The following is a 12,609-nucleotide window of genomic DNA, read 5'->3' as shown; positions in this document are numbered from 1 at the left end:
AGATGTTTTAAGTGCAGCAAAGTAAATGATTTTGCCTCACAATGCAGAACAGGGATGAATTTACAACGAACAACTGAACAAGCAATTTTCAGCTGTTAAACAAGAAGGCAATTTAAACAAATATAAGAATACTGTAGACAACCCTGTCATTGAAGAATATTACTTACATATGGAAGATATATTCGGGTTCGATGATTATTGTGTTGGTTACACAATTGAAAAAATAAATAGTACTCCACTAAAACAGATGGAACCAATAGATTGATGGAATTGCTCACCGTTGCGACATCGGACTGTAGTAATCTGACAGATGGTGATGCTGATACCATTGAAGATGAATAGACAATTCCAGTGATACTGAATGCCACATTAATCAACTGCAAGCTCGTCACGGGAATGAGTGCCAATCTCCTCAGCCTCTCCGATTTGAACAATAATAATCACTTATTGTCACATGTAGGCTTGAATTAAGTTTCTGTGACAAGCCCCTAGAAGCATGGGTGCGCAATCAAAGTCACATCGTGCAATTTGCTGTTGTGGACACAGAGCGAGAGTCCACATTGGGAGCAAAAGCTTGCAAAGCCCTGAACCTTGTTAAGCGACTGTATGTGCTAGACAACGTGATGACAGAGGAACATTGTAACTGGCCACAAGAGATGATAACCACAATCATCCGAAGAGGACAGTGGTGAAACAGATGATGAGCCAGAAGAAGAGGAAGACTATGAATGTCTATCTACTTTATTTGCAACTAGCGACAAAATGATCACAAGTAGCATACAAGCTGTATAGGACAATGGTGAAACCATTTCAGCTGGACTGTACAGAGGCTGACAATGAAACTGCAACAGTGAACAAATAAATTGAGAACACATCAGTTGTGAACAGCCAACAAGAAAATGAAGACATCTTGGAAAAGTTGACTCCACACAAAGAGCTCAAAGTTACGCCAGATCATCCAAAGGGAATTGATATTAAAAGGTTCAAAGATGAATCAGATAAGCCAGTGGAACTGATCTTGAGAACACAAAGAATAATTACAGAACAACAGAATTTACACAAAGGTACTGCTTGGAAACCAAAGGACAACTAACTAATGCATTGCAATTCAATGGAAACAATCTGTTAGGACTTGCAGTCACAGATGACTAACCATACAGTAGGAAAAGCAATCCAGTTGGCAACTGAACAAGGGACTGCAGGACAGTGTGTGGAAAATATCTACCATTTGTGATAACACAGACGGACGTGTGTGTCGATCATACCAAGTTCAAGTGTGATGGCACAAATGCCAGGAAGAAATGGAGAAAGAAAAACATAATTCCAACAGTCTGAAAGAGTTGGTCCTTGCTAAAAAAAACAGAAAGCAAACCGGTTTTTCGGGCAAAGAAGACAAGAAATCAACACCACAAGCACAGAAAAAAGACCACGTCAGTGAACAATGGTGGTTCAACCGGTCAAAAACATGATTGATTGAACTGATGACTTGTTGGTGATGTACCACACTACCACAGTGAATATTGAGTACAGACACAATTCATGAACTGTAAAAAACTAATGACTGCATTGTTAACCAACCTTTGTCATTGTTGCCATGCTGTGTGGTAATTTGCATAAGAAAATGTGTACATATTCAACCTTGTTTGTAAAAATTTTTAACATTTTTGTTTCAAATACACGGGGATGTGACATTATAGAAATGTTCAGCATGTGAAGAGTTAATGTTATGTTAAAACTAGCCACTAGGGGGAGCTAAGGGGTACTATTAATTGCAATGACTCTTCGATTTCTGGGGGAGCTCAGAGATTGAATTGGAGAGAGTCCAGGAGAATAGAATAGAAAAGGTAGAAGAAGAGGCAAAGGAGACATCAGTTGTGTACTTGAGAGTTCTGTAGTTAGAAATAGCATAGTTTAATATAGTAACCTTATTCTTTAGGAATAGGTATGAAACTTATTTTATAGTGTTAATAAATTAGTTTTGTGCGTTAATAAAGCTTGTTGCTCTTTATTCAACACTACGCACCCAAGCCATCCAGGTAAAGCAAAGCAGAGCACAATACAGTTTTGACTGCTATGACTGGACAGAATTTGCATGGCAGTATGATTTCCAACATGTTACTTCCAGTCCACATTATATTATCCACGACCTCCGAAAACTAGGTGTAAACCCACCATGTGACCCTGTGGCTGGGGAGTTGGGAGTAGGTCATTCTGGAGGACAGACATAGTTTGCAGTAGTTCTGCAAGGGGCTGGTTTAGCACAGTGGGCTAAATAGCTGGCTTGTAATGCATGAACAAGGCCAGCAGTGCGACTTCAATTCCCATGCCGGTTTCCCCGAACAGGCGGTGGAATGTGGCGACTCGGGGCTTTTTGCAGTAACTTCATTGAAGCCTACTTCTGACAATAAGTGATTATTATTATTAGTTAATTAGTGTTAGTAGTTTACTATTTTATTTGTCCTAGCCATCTTATCACACAGTTGTTCCATTATTCATTATTTAAACTAAATATTTTGTACTTGATCATTCCATTCGGCAACTCTACAGAACATGACTGAGTATGAGATTGGATTCTGTCAGCTGACTGACAGAAAGAAGAGGTTCAGGATAAATGGGTCCTTCTCTGGCTGGCAAACTCTGCGTAGTGGGTTGCTACAGGGGTCAGTCCTCGGATCTGAACTGTTTACAATTTATCTTAATAATGTGCCAACAGGTACAGAATAGCAAACTTTGCGGATGAGACTAAAATAGGTGGAAAGCAGGCAGTGAAGAGGAGATAAAGATTTTACAGACAGATATAGATAGGCTAGGAGATTAGCCCAACATTTGGCAGATGCAGTTTAATGTAGATCAGTGTGAGGTTATCCCTTTTGGCTGAAAAAATGGAAAGGCCCATTATTATCCAAACGGAAAGCAGATTCAAGATGCGTCTAGGCAGACGGATCTGGGTGTCTTTGTTCATGAATCACAGAAAGTCTGTATGCAGGTACAGCATGTAATTAAAAAGACAAATTGAATTTTAGCGTTTATTGCAAAAAGGACTGGAGTATAAAAGTAGAGAAGCGATGCTGCACTTGTATATGGTGTTGGTGAGACCACATCTGGAGTATTGTGTCCAGTTCTGGTCGCCTTATTTGAAGAAGGATTTGGTAGCATTGGAGGCAGTTCAGAGGAGGTTCACCAGATTGATTCCACTGGCACAGTGGTTAGCATTGCTGTCTCACAGCTCCCTCAGTGTACCCGATCAGGCGCTACATAACTGATGGAGAATTCAGAATGTCCAATCCACCTAACAAGCAAGTCTTTCGGGAATTGTGGGAGAAAAAAAGCATTGATGCCGTCGTAAAAAAGAATCGATGAGCATTGCACACGGGAACGTTTGAGCGATGTATATTTAGAATGCGCACACAGAAGACGGGCCAGTCCTTTGATAGCTTTCTTACCGACCTCCAGTTAAAAGCACAAATGTGAACCTTCGCGACTTTATAATCCTCAATGATTCGGGATCAAATTATCTTTGGAGTAAATAACAATAAGGTTATTAGAAGACGCGATTAGGATTTGTCATTCTCGTGGCAACTAGCTGCGCAACATATCAGCACATTCAATGCACAAAGTTTTGGTGCAAAAATTGGTAGCGATGCTGACGCTAAACACGTTGAGATGCACTCAAAAATAATACAAGGTCTCTGCAGTGGCAGCCATTTTAAACGCTTGGCAGAAACAGCCATTACATGCAAACAGGCACCTACCGAGGCAATGGCCGGCCACCTTATGACAAAACACGCACAAAGTGTGAGGGAAAAAATCATTTTGCAAAACAATGTTTCACAAGCAAAAAAGTTAACGCAAGGAAGTCAATTAATACAACTGATAACATTCATTTGGAAGGCACATTTTTTGTTGATGTAGTCTCGGATGAAGACAGTGCAAATTCAGCTAAAAAGAATAAAATGTTGCAGAAAAGAACAAAAAGTGATAAAAGTGATACTGGAATAGTGACACAGGACAAATGGAGTTTCTTTGTTGATAAATTGATCGCTTGACACTCTATGTTAGATACAGGAACAAGAGCAATCAGTGATATCATGACTATACAATTAAAACCAAGAATATTGAATAAGCCAAACTTGTTGAAGGACTATAATGCTCAGAAATTTGACCCATTGGGAATTTGTCAATTGGACGTGCAAGTAAAAAATAAAGTGCACAAATTAAAATTCTCGATAGTTGCTGAAGGTCATGAATCGCTATTACACAATGAAGCATGTGAAGCACTGGAGCTGGTGAGAAGAGTGTATAGCACTGAATGTGCACTGAGCCCATACAGTGGATCAGTGGAGCCATTGTGCAGGCTGTTCCTGAAATATTCCAGGGTTTTGGTGTTTTACTTTTCACTTACAAGATTCAATTAAAAAAAGATACTCAACTGGTAATACATTCCCCGAAAAGGGTTCCAGCACAATTACATAACCGTCTCAAGGCAGAATTAGACAGGATGACACATCTTGGCGTTATAAAAAAGATTGAAGAGCTGACAGAGTGGGTCAATTTGATGGTATGTGTAAAAAAAAGAAACAATGACCTTCGAATGTGTATGGATCCCAAAGATTTGAATGCGAATATAAAAAGGGAACACTATCCGATACCGAAAAGAGAGGAGATCACAAGTGAGATCTGGTGCAAAATATTTCAGCAAACTTGATGCTTCACAAGGATTCTGGCAGCTCAAGGTAGATGAAGAAAGTGCCAAGCACTGTACAATCAATACTCTGTTTGGCAGATATTGTTTTCTTCATATGCCCTTTGGCATAATTTCAGCGTCAGAAATATTCTACAGAACGATGGAACATATTGCTGAAGGCATTCAGGGTTTTTGAGTATACTTTCGATGACATCATCATTTGGGGTTCCACCCAAGAGGAACACAATGACAGGCTAATTTGGGTATTACAAAATATCAGAAGAAATGGGCTACGACTCAATTCGGCCAAATGTCAGTTTGGCATAAAGGCAATAACGTTCATAGGAGACAGATTATCTGTTCAAGGAATAGAGCCTGATGACCTGAATATACAAGCCATCACAAATATGCCTGGACCTATAGATAAAAAGGGAATACTAAGAGTACTGGGCATGATCAACATCATTGGAAAGTTCAGACCAAATCTCTCAGCAAAGGCAGCGTGGCTTAGAGATATCCTGAAGAAAGTGAACAACTTTGCTTGGACTGAACAGCATGAACAAGAATGGACAAGACTAAAGAAAGCTCTAACGACCACACCAGTATTAACATTTTTCGATCCAACAAAGAATACCAAGATTTCAACAGATGCATCGAAAGTTGGTCTGTTGCTGCAGCAGGAAAATGGTAATGATTGGAAACCAGTCGCATATGCTCAAGATCTCTGACAGAACCTGAATGTTGTTATGCACAAATAGAAAAGGAGTGTTTAGGGCTAGTGAATGGGTTGGAGAAATTTCATAGCTACATATATGGTCTACCTGCGTTCATTGTCGAGACAGGTCAGCGACCGCTGGTTGCAATAATCAAGAAGAATTTCAATGAGATGTCTCCTCGTGTTCAACGTCTGACGATGACACTTCAGAGATATGACTTTGAGTTAATCTATACACCTGGCAAGCATATTGTGGCAGTGGATGTGTTGTCTAGAGCCTCAACAGCACAAGTTGACAGCTCCACTGGAGATCATGTGCAGGTTCATGTAGATATGATTACGGAAAGACGACCAGTGTTGGATGCAAAGTCAAAGCTGATTGTTGAAGAAACAGAGAAGGGTGAATTATTACAAATGGTGATACACAATCTCAACAATGGATGGCTGAAAGGTTCATGTTCCAAATATCATCGTATACGATCGGAGCTAAGTGTAGCAAATGGTTTGTTACTGAGGCAAGAGAGAATTGGAATTCCACAGTCACTGCGCAAGGAATTGCTACAAAAGATTCATCAGGGTCACCTTGGAATCGAGAAATGCAAGCAAAGAACGTGAGATACTGTATATTGGCCAGGAATAAACAAAGACATACAGAAAATTGTGGAAAAGTGTAGCACTTGTCAACAATATCAATATGACAAGCAAAGGAACCGATGAAAATAGGTGAAATTGTGTCAGTTCCTTGGCAAAAGGTTGGGATAGACATATTCTATCTTGATGGTAAAGAATATTTGGCAGTGGTAGACTATTATTCTAATTATCCAGAGATTGCACAATCATCAGGCTCATCAGCAAATTGTGTAATCATGCACACAAAAGCAATGTTTGCACAATGTGGAAAACCTGAGTCAGTAATGAGTAATAATGGGCCATGTTTTAACAGTAAAGAATAGCAAGAATTTGCACGGCAATGTGATTTTAAGCATGTAACGTCAAATCCATTATACCCGCAATCACATGGCAAAGCAGAAAAAGGGGTTTGGATAGTTAAGCAGTTACTGAAGAAGGCTATGGACAGTAAAGATGATCCATATTTAGCACTGCTAAGTTATCGAACATCTCCATTATGTTGTGGTTTGTTGCCAGCAGAAATGTTGATGAATCGGAAACTACGAACAACTCAACTTTGCCAAATCAAGCAAAGAATGAATGAGAAGATAAGAGATCAAATGGAATCTCAGAAGAAGAAGAAACAAAAGGAATGTTTCTCATGAATTCCTCTTTGGGTTTACTGGTAACGATATTATATTTATAACTCTGGGTTTGTATCACATCATCCAGTGACTGTGCCATCTCCCTCTGGGACTAGGCCACCTCCCTCTGTGTCTGTGCCATGTTGGCCAGCGCTTGGGCAATGCCTCTGACGTTCCCAGCCATATCTTGCTTTTACTGGGCCATGCTCAGGAGCGCCGCTTCAAATTGGCTTTGGCACTTGGTTGCCTGTGACGCGGCAACCCTGTCCTGGGCCTCGGCCAGCGGCTGCACAGGATGCTCCGGGCCTTGGACATGCTGACCCAGAGGCAAAGCCCTTGTCCCAATGCCTCAGCCGTGGATGTCGCCTGTGCGATGTATGCTGGGTAGCACGCATGGTCGGCACCACCTTCTGCTCCTACACGCGGTTGGTCTCCTCCAGCTGCGCCTGCAGGTGTTGGATGCTCACAGACAACTCCTCATGAAGCATCTGGCTCTGTGACTGCATCTCCACAATCGATGGGACTGTCCGTTCCAGAAGCCCAAAACCCATCTGGGCGGCAGCTAGTTCCTGGGGTTGGCCCAGGCGCAGCCATCGGTGGCGGATGGCAGCCTCCTTCCTGGATGTGTTATAGATGCCGCACTGTCCCCCTGGTGAGATGCAGTCTTCTGCGACACATGGTGTCTGCCGGCCTGTTGAAGGATCATCTTGTCCTGTTAACGCTAGATCAGCAGTGTGCATAGGGCAAGTTTGTACATAATGTTATGCACGACTTCCGACCACTAAGTGGCATTGTAAACCCATGACCCTGGCTGGGAGTTGGGAGGAGGTTGTGCTCTTCTGGCCCTGCCTCAGCCTGATGGGTGGCCTGTCCATGAGGCCCCTGTTGCTGTGGTGCAGGTTCCAGCCTGCGTTGGACCTGACACAGTCGCCGACGATCAGGGCGATATCCATCTCAGCGGGCTCTATCCCAAAATTCAGAGTAAATCCTGGAGGATGTAGAGAAGGAGAGAGAAAGACAGTATGGTTTTCCATCCTAGGACCATCAACCCCAGCCCTCACCCCCCAGCACCCCTTCTCCTCATGATCCTGGAGGCTGACAGCCCATTACCGGCCCTGCCTCACTGCACCTTTGTCAGCCACGCACGCTGGGTTTCTTCTGGGTTCTCCGGTACCTCCCACAGTCTAAAGATGTGCCGGTTAGGTGGATTGGCCATGCTAATTTGCCCTTTAGGGTGGGGTTGTAGGAATAGGGCAGGGGATTGGGCCTGGGTAGTGTCGGGTCAGTGCAGACTCTAAGGGCCGAATGACCATCTTCTGCGCTGTAGGGATCTCTGTAGGTGCATGTACACAAGGCGTTAACGGGTAAATAGCAGCACCACATGATCAGTAGAGGGCTGGACCAACAGCGGTATAAAAAGCAGCCACACGGGGTCTCTCTCTCTCGTGGGTGTACTGTGAACAGGGTAACATCAGAATAACATTAATAGTTAGTGGAGTTAGGTTTAGTTTTTATTGTTAAATCTTGTTAACCTTATCCCTAGTTTCAATGTTAAGGTAAAGAACTCATGCACTTATAGTTATAGTTACTCAATAAATCTTTGTTATTACTGGACGAGTTTGAATCTTCTTCAACAAGATTCAGAGGGGGACTTCTGGTGGCGGCTATGAGGGAATAGGTCGCACATTTGGTGGCTCCCGTCTCGGTCGGACTTTTGGACCTTTTCCCCCAACTTTTTTGCGCTTTTGAATGTGGAACTGGAAAGCAATAATATTCAGGCACAGGACCCATACAGAATTGTATGGACCTAAGAAGCCGGAGGGACCGTAAACAGCAGAAGAAGTGGTCGAGTAAGGGCACAGTGGAGGCTGTGAGAGGGACCAACATGGCTGGTGTTCAGAGCAAGGAGCCGACAGCCCAGCCCACAGTGGAGCAGCTGCTGCAGACGATGCAGGAGGGCTTTTTGGCTTTGAAGCGTGACAACTTGGAGCCGCTACAGAAGTCGATTGACTGGATCTAAAAAAGGCTGGATGATCAGGCTGAGAAGCTCCAGCAGCTGGAGAAGTCAGTGGAGGAGCAGGCTGACTTTCAAACGGTGGCGGATGTGGAGATTTGGAGGTTGAGGGACCAGCAAAAAGTGCTTCTGGAATGGCTGGAGGACCTGGGCAACAGATCTCTCCGGCAGAACGTGAGAATCGTGGGCCTCCCGGAGGGAGCAGAGGGGCTAGACGCTGCCGCGTATGTGGAGGGTATGTTTCAGAAGTTGCTGGGGAACGAGGTGTTCCCTCGCCTGCCGGTGGTGGACAGGGCACACAGAGTGCACGTGAGGCAGCCGCGATAAAGGGGTCCACCACGAGCGATGGTGGTACGCTTTCACAGGTACCTGGACAAGGAACAGGTGAGGCAATGGGCAAAGAGCACACAAAGCTGTACTTGGGACAATACCACCCTGTGTGTTTCCCAAGATTTGAGCACTGAGGTGGCCAGGAGGAGGGGAGGCTACAGGCAGGTGAAGGAGATACTGTATAAAAACAAGCTGAAATTCAGGCTGTTTTTTCTGGTGAGACTGTGGATTACGTATGAGGGTCAGTACCACTATTTCGAGGAACCCGAAGAAGCGATGGACTTTGTTAAGAAGCAAGGGCTGGCCCTGAGCTGAGGACATTTGGACTCATGTTAGAACTTTTAAGTATATATGGTGTCTCTCCCATTTGGAAAATTGCCTGTATATTTGGGTCCGTTTTTGTCGTTTCTTTTTTTCAACCTTTTTAGGGGGTTGGAAGTTGGTAGGGATGTGTTTTGTTTCCGTGCTTTTTGCGTGGTTTATCTGAATGTTTCCTTTTTGGGCTCATTGATTAGTTGGAGGTTGGCTGGGGGAAAATAATAAAGTAAACAGATAAAAGGGCTGGGTTAAGATGGTTGTTTCAGGGAAACTTTGTGCAATTTTTTCTGTGTCTGTACGGGAAGGACTGAGAGTGCCTGTTATTTCTTATCTCTTTTTTTTGTCTTTAACTTGAATTGTGCTCTTCTGGGGGTTGTTTATGACTTGCATAGAGTGTTTGCTTAAGTAGGGCTGACCTGGGGAAGTGGTATGGATGGGCCGGGGGAGGGGTGACTGGGAACAATGGGTGGGAAATGTGCTGGCGCCGAGGCTGAAAGCCCCTGGCTAGCTGAGTGCAGCTAGTCAACGGAAGCTGAGGTGGGGGGGGGGGGGAGGGGGTGGGGGGGGGGGGGTGTACATATAGTTAGATTAGAGCAGGGGTTAGGTGATAGGATGGTGTTGCTGGGGGGGAGGGGGGGGGGAGTTGTTCTGCTGATGGGGATGAAAACTGGGCATGACAACAGTGGGGAGGTCATGGGTGGAGCCGGTCAGGAGGTGGGCCAGAGGAAGCACGACATATGGCTGGGGGGCTGGCCAAGGAAAGGGGATGGCCGATCGGCATAGGTGGGGGATCGGCGAAGTGCCCCCCAACCAGGCTGATCACCTGGAATGTTAGAGGGTTAAAGGGGCCAGTGAAGAGGGCGCCTGTGTTTGTGCATCTGTGGGTTCTGAAGGTGGACATAGTCATGCTGCAGGAGACGCACCTGAAAGTGGCAGATCAGGTTAGGTTAAAGAAGGGCTGGGTCAGTAGGATCTTTCATTCGGGGCTTGATTCTAAGACGAGGGGGGTTGTAATCCTGATTAATAAAAGGGTACAATTTGAGGCGGAGGGCACAGTCGTGGATGGGGGTGGCAGGTTTGTTATGGTGAGGGGTAAGCTCGAAGGGGTGAGAGTAGTCCTGGTCAGTGTGTATGCCCCTAATTGGGACAATGTGGATTTTATTAGGAGGATGCTAGGGAAGATCCCCGACTTGGACTCACGTAAGCTGATCATGGGCGGGGACTTTAATACAGTCCTGAACCCGACCCTGCACCGGTCATGTTCAAGAACGGGCAGGTTGCCAGTGATGGCAAAGGAACTGAGAGGGTTCTTGGAGCAAACGGGGGGGAGCAGATCCGTGGAGATTTAGTCGGCCGGCGGCGATCGAGCTCTCACACTACTCCCACGTCCACAAGGTGTATTCCCGAATTGACTCCTTTGTTGCGAGTAGGGACCTGCTGGCCGGAATGGCGGGGGCAGAATATTCGGCAATTGCCATATCGGACCATGCTCTGCACTGGGTAGACCTGCAATTTTGTAAGGACAGCTTTCAGCACCCACCCTGGAGGCTGGAAGTTGGATGACTCGTGGACGAGGCGGTGTGTGAGAGGCCGAGGAAATGCATGCAGAATTATCTGCAGGTGAACGATACCGGAGAAGTCTCAGAAGCGGTGCTCTGGGAGACACTGAAGGCAGTGGTGAGAGGGGAGCTGATTTCAATCCGGGCGTACAGGGACAGGACAGACAGGGCAGAGATGGACCGACTGATTAAGGAAATTCTACGGACGGACAGGAGTTACGCGGAATTCCCGAGGCCAGAGTTACTCAGGAAACGACAGAGGCTGCAGGCCGAATTTAGGGTGCTGACTACAGGCAAGGCTGTAGAGCAGCTTAGAAAGGTAAAAGGCGCGATTTATGAGCATGGGGAGAAGGCCAGTAGAATGCTTGCGCAACAACTAAGGAAGAGGGAAGTGGCCAGGGAAATAGGGCGGGTAATGGATGGGGAGGGTAATCTAGTGGGTGACCCGACAGGGCTGAACAAGGTCTTTCGGGACTTTTATGGTAAGCTGTACACTTCGGAACCCCCCGGGGGACTGGGGGGGATGAGGCGATTCCTGGACGGACTGACCTTCCCAAGAGTGGGGAGGGGGTTGATGGATGGACTGGGGGCCCTGGTCAGGATCAAAGAGGTATTTGGGGGTGTGGTGAATGTCACTTAGTAATTCACACTGTATTTACCAATACTATTGTAAGCGCAGTAGCATTATCCGACCACTAGGGGGAGTAGCTCTGGGAATGCTCAGGAGTTTGTACAGGGCTCCACCCTTGGCTCCGCCCATGACTCCTCCCCCTAGACTGCTGTATAAATAACCGTGTCCAGAGCCAGCCTGAGTTCATCGAGAGTTCAACGGGTAACAGGCTGGCTCTGAAGTAAGTAGATTAAAACCACTGTTCATATCTGAAAGCACATGTCTCGTGAATTGATGGTTCCATCAGGGGGCCTGAAGGTCATGCAGTCGGGTAAAACCCCGGGGCCGGACGGGTATCCGGCGCAGTTTTATAAAAACTTTGCTGGGATAGTGGGGCCGGTACTGGTCAGGGTCTTTAATGAGGCAAGAGACAGAGCGGGTTTACCCCCGATGATGTCACAGGCTACCATCTTGCTCATTCTGAAACGGGATAAGGACCCGGAGGCTTGTGGGTCATACAGGGCGATCTCTGATCAACATAGACGCCAAGTTACTGGCCAAGATCTTGGCGACCAGAATTGAGGACTGTGTACCGGATGTAATTGTGGAGGACTAAATCAGGTTTGTAAAGGGGAGGCAGCTCGTGGCCAACCTAAGAAGGCTGCTCAACGTGATTAAGATGCCCCCGGAGAATAGGGAGGTAGAGATAATGGTAGCCATGGATACTGAAAAGGCTTTTGACCGCATCGAGTGGGATTATCTGTGGGAGGTACTAGGACGGTTTGGGTTCGGGGCGGGGTTCATCGACTGGGTTAGGCTATTGTATCAGGCCCCGGAGGCGAGTGTAAAGATGAACAGGACGACATCGGACTACTTTAGACTGCACCGTGGGACAAGACAGGGCTGCCCTCTCTCCCCATTGCTGTTTGCGCTTGTCATAGAGCCTCTGGCAATTGCACTGAGAGCTTCTAGGGGCTGCAAAGGGCTGGTATAGGGGGGAATTGACCATAAAGTCTCGTTATACGCAGACGATCTGCTGTTATATATATCGGACCCAATTGTGTGGATGGACTGTATTATGGAAATCCTGAGGGAATTTGGCCAGTTCTCAGGATATGAATTGAAC

The 12,609-nt window shown here is 45.8% G+C and overlaps 1 protein-coding gene across 1 annotated transcript in view; it reads left to right on the top strand.

Moving 5' to 3' along the window:
• Positions 1-6,552: 6,552 nt before the first annotated feature.
• LOC119973690 (lectin-like) overlaps positions 6,553-12,609 on the top strand; it is a 42,358-nt gene continuing 36,301 nt past the window's right edge. Inside the window, exon 1 of the mRNA XM_038812070.1 lies at positions 6,553-6,693. The gene's annotated coding sequence lies outside the window, so the exon portion shown is untranslated. The remainder of the gene's footprint in view (positions 6,694-12,609) is intronic.

This window comes from Scyliorhinus canicula, chromosome 11, assembly GCF_902713615.1.
Source record: "Scyliorhinus canicula chromosome 11, sScyCan1.1, whole genome shotgun sequence".
Taxonomy (NCBI): domain Eukaryota; kingdom Metazoa; phylum Chordata; class Chondrichthyes; order Carcharhiniformes; family Scyliorhinidae; genus Scyliorhinus; species Scyliorhinus canicula.
The sequence above is the reverse complement of the archived record's forward strand: the minus strand, read 5'-3'. Positions and strand labels throughout refer to the sequence as shown.